At 35.6% G+C, this 4,586-nt stretch overlaps 1 long non-coding RNA gene across 1 annotated transcript; it reads right to left on the bottom strand.

Annotated features, from left to right (window-relative positions):
* Positions 1-246: 246 nt before the first annotated feature.
* On the bottom strand, positions 247-1,442 carry LOC118734794. The gene is made up of 5 exons (XR_004992438.1): positions 1,230-1,442; positions 1,067-1,174; positions 777-992; positions 548-668; positions 247-476 (listed from the first exon to the last, which is right to left on the bottom strand). It is a non-coding gene; the product is annotated as an uncharacterized LOC118734794 (long non-coding RNA).
* Positions 1,443-4,586: the final 3,144 nt, after the last annotated feature.

Here is a 4,586-nt window from a genome sequence, read left to right as displayed (position 1 = left end):
ATTCGATTACATATTTAATTCGCAAAATCAAAATCAGATTTCATACTAAATTAGATTACATATAAAGTTCGCAAAATTGAATTCAAACTGGATGTCATTTAAATTTTTAAATTTCGTAAATTCAATTTTTATAATTTTTATATTGAGCATAGACGTATTGAAGTACGTCCATTTGAAAATCTAGGCGGCTCTCTTCTGGGACCTTCTCAAACACTTCGCCAATCGCACCCAAGAAATTGTTGTGTGTTTTTTTTTGACTATCCACAAACTGACTTACTTCGTTGACTAGATCGTTAAAGGCGGCGTTCTCATCGTTTTTTTTCTTTTGTCTCTTAGCCGGCGTTGGGGCAGTGGTTTCTTGCTCTTCTATTATAATGTTCCCACTCTCGCCTATTTGGAATCCAAAGGAAGTATCCAGTATATCTGGTTCTTGTCCGAGAACTTCTGGCGTTTGGGAGACGATGTTTGTTGTTGTCCTTAAAATATGTACATATAAATTACAATTTAAAATATAAATACTTGTTGTACAAATGTAAAGTACACTTACTGTCTGGGCGTGACCGTGTCTTTCAAAAACGACGCAGCACTTCCGCTAGGTTGTTGATCAACCTTCAATTCTATTCCATATCGGTCTCTTAACGATTTCCATCGCTTTCGGCAGTTTTCCTCTGTAAAGTAAAAATATAGTATTCGTCACAATTATTCGTCACAAATTTGTTATAATTTGGTTCGTCCTATTACAAAACTGCTATATGTTTGAAAAACTCTATACTAACCAGGATGTCCCACAGCAGCAGCTACATTTCGCCAAGCCAAATCTTTCTTCACCCGATCGCGGTAACTAAGCTGTCGTTTGTCCCACAAGCAGTTGTGTTTTTTCAATCTCTGCTATAAGTTTTTCTTCGAACATCTTGCACTAAAGCTTCCGATATACCAACCAACACACAAGAATCGGATAATACAGCAGCCGGAACGATAAAAAAGTAAGGTATCTGTAAAAAATATTGTTGTTAGCAACAAATAATATTATTAATAACAAATAATTGTTTAATATAAACTCTTTTACCTCCAGTTGAATAATACGCCTTATAAACACGGGTGGAAGTGGCACAGGCAAATGAAACTTTATGAAAACCAACGAATCTGGTGGCCGGAACGATAAAAAGCAAGGTATCTGAAAAAAATAATGTTGTTAGCAACAAATAATTGTTTAATATAAATTATTTTACCTAAAATTGATGAAGAACGCGATAAAAACTGCACACAAGCAAAATCGACGCGAAAAATTGAAATGTCAAGAGTTGTCAAAAGCCTACAGCGCGCTGTCAAATAGAGATTTCGGCTAATCGATACTTTAAAGCGCTTCAAGCAAGTGAAGTAAAGCTGCCACTAGGCCAACTTTCATACATTTTAGTAGATTTTAAAAATTGTTTGACAGTTCTCAAAGCCAAGCAAGCAAAGCAAGCGTGCATTGGGCCAATACCTTTAGTCTTTGCTTGATCGAACTAGCTGTGTATTCAACTGTAAGCTGACGCTTAATGCCACATGATTTGAGATTTTGTGGAAACTCACAGCTTATAAGGTCAGATGCATTATCAGAACGGACTGACTTATTTTTCCTGCCTGTTTCCAACTCAACTTGCTTTTTAAAATCTTTGAAAATTTGTAAGTATTCACTGTTCTTGCTTAAAAATCGCACAAATACCTTGCGAGTGAAATCATCAATAAAACTTACAAAATATATTTTATGACTTAGCGACTTATCCCTCATCGGCCTGCACATATCAGTGTGCAGTAGTAGATTTTTCATTCTTATGTCGAAATGGTTCTTGCGTCTGTTTTCTTCGAATACAACCAATGCAGTTTAGCTTTCGTGCCATGTTTCCAGTTCAGTAAGAGCACAATCTACTGCTTTACATTTTTCATTGATAGATTTCTTGGATCTCACCAAATATAAGCCATTTTCTTTATAAGCTTCAACCATTGTGCAAACATACTTCGTTATCAATGCTTTTCGTTTTAGCATTATTACTTGGCAACCATTTTCGGTAGCTTTACCAGTTGATATAAGATGGCATTTAAAATCTGGTACGTATAAGGTTTTGAAAAGATGTAACTTTATATTTCTCATTTACTTTGATATTAATTTCAACTGTACCAGTTCCTCTGACTTCTAATTCTTTTTCGTTAGCTAAGTATATTGTTCCAGTAAGGCTTTCATCAATTTTAACAAATTGTGATAGCGAGAAACTCATGTGTGCTGAGTTTTCTGTAAAAATATTTTGCTCTCTTTTTACAAATTTGCAATTTTCCGCCATGTGTCCCTTTTTACCACATTTATAACAACCGGATGGGAAATTCTCGTATGATGTACCTGGAGGATTTCCTTGATAACTGGTCTTAGGGTCAGTTTTTCAGTGCACGGCCGTGGTTTAAACTAAGATTAGCCAATCAAATGTCAGCTAGCTGTTCAATTTAAACTCAGTTTACTTAAACTAATTTTAAACAGGCACTGAAAAACTGGTCCTTAAACTTGTTACCTTGTTTCTTTAACTTGTTCGCCTTCAGCCGTTATCTTGATCACTTGAATTATATTCAGATTCTCACCGATTTCGTCGAGTCTTGATCGTAAAGTTCTGAGAGAAGGAAACTCGCTAGCACTGCAGCCCTTATTTCTTTATATGCATCCGATAGACCATCTATTAAAATAATTGTTAGAAAATCTTCATCGAAATTAACATTCATTTCATTTAGAAATGAAATACATATATAAAATTCTATACGATACGGCGTAATCGTCTGATGATTCTCCATAATCAAACCCAGCAACTTACGATAAGCTTCCGCTTTGCGACACGTCGACTTCCGCTCATAAGTATCTTGTAAGTATAACCATACCTCATTTGCAGCTTTAAAACTTTTAACCATTCTAATGATACTTGCATCCAGTGCACTGATTAATTCAGCTTTGGCATCCATATCCTTGTCATCATGTTCTGCTTGCAATTGCTTCTGTTTCGCCAGAGTTGCTTGTTGCTCCGCCGTCGCCGAATCCGAAACACCTTGTACGGCAGGCCTTTGCTCTTCGCCAAGCACCATCTTCAGCAATCTGTTCTTGTGAAGAATTGCCTCCATTTGAGGTTTTCATGTAGCGTGATTCACCCCGTTTAGCAGCGGGATCCGGCCGTTCAGTGTCGCCATTATATCACGAGCAATTCGTTCAAACTTGCTCCGAAAAATCACAAGCTGACTTTTACTAGCATATTGGGTAATTCTCTAGGGTGGGGTAACAACCCCTAAAAAAGGTGCGGAAAAGTCGGGAGGGGTACCAAACGACGCGTTTCGGCCCCCCTAATAACAATCCGGAGGGGGGCGGATAAGATTATTAACCATTTAAAAGTTATGAACAAAAAACTTTTGTTAAATTTCGTTGTTTTCTATGGGCAATTACGCCGACAAAGATTCACTAAATCACCTGTTCTCACTTTTTAAACACTATTGAAATATATAATTTAAATTATTTATTAAAGAAACACATAGTTTTATCAACCTAAGATAGACTATTTTGTTATTAAAAAGAAGTTGACAATCTTTGCCAGCTGAAACGAGATTCCAAAATAGCTATAGTGCTGCCACTGTATTAGTATTTCGTAATAATTAACTTTTCCTTATGAGATGTGTGCACTGTTCAATGCTTTTCGGTATCTTCTTTCGTTTAATATATATATAAATAATGAAAATTTTTAATAAAAAATCGCGCGATTTTTTATTAAAAATTTTCGCCTGCATCGCTTTTTCCATAAAAATCAATACTTCGATAAATAATGAAAATTTTTAATAAAATATCTCGCGATTTTTTATAAAAAATTTTCGCCTGCGCCGCTTTTTCCATAAAAATCAATACTTCAATAAATAATGAAAATTTTTAATAAAAAATCGCGCGATTTTTTATTAAAAATTTTTGCCTGCGATGCTTTTTCCATAAAAATCAATACTTCGATAAATAACGTGTGTTGCGATTGGCCCAATGAACGTGATTTGCGTGCTTTATTCGAATACACCAGGAATGAGTTGTCCAGGGGTCAATCTCAAATGACCAGCATTATGTCTACCATCAGAACCGTTGCACTCCTTGATAAGAGCTTTAAGGTATTTCGACTGAAATAAGTGTGTGTGGAACAACGATACTCACCAATTTTTAAATTGCCACCAACTATACCACATAGTTTCTAGGACAGATGGGAATGATGAATGGGAAAAAGTTCTTAAAATTTATTTCATTCTGCGACTAACCGTTCTGTGAAACGCCAGATCATTGGAGAATTTCAAGAACTTCTTCACGAACATTAGGTTATTAAAGACGACAATGAAAATTTGCCTTCTGGCAACCACCAAACCGTAATATGTATTAGCAGATAAATGTATCACTGGAAATCGTGAACGTGAATTGTTGGTTAAAATGGTTCTACCAAAATATTTTACTAAAAAAAAAATAATTTTGGGCGGGACGAAGTTCGCCGGGTCTGCTAGTAACGAATAAAAACACTCTTTATTTTTATATGGAAGAAAACCGCAACAACGGAAAT

This window comes from Rhagoletis pomonella, unplaced genomic scaffold, assembly GCF_013731165.1.
Source record: "Rhagoletis pomonella isolate Grant_MI unplaced genomic scaffold, Rhpom_1.0 Rhpom_scaffold_00002, whole genome shotgun sequence".
Taxonomy (NCBI): domain Eukaryota; kingdom Metazoa; phylum Arthropoda; class Insecta; order Diptera; family Tephritidae; genus Rhagoletis; species Rhagoletis pomonella.
The sequence above is the reverse complement of the archived record's forward strand: the minus strand, read 5'-3'. Positions and strand labels throughout refer to the sequence as shown.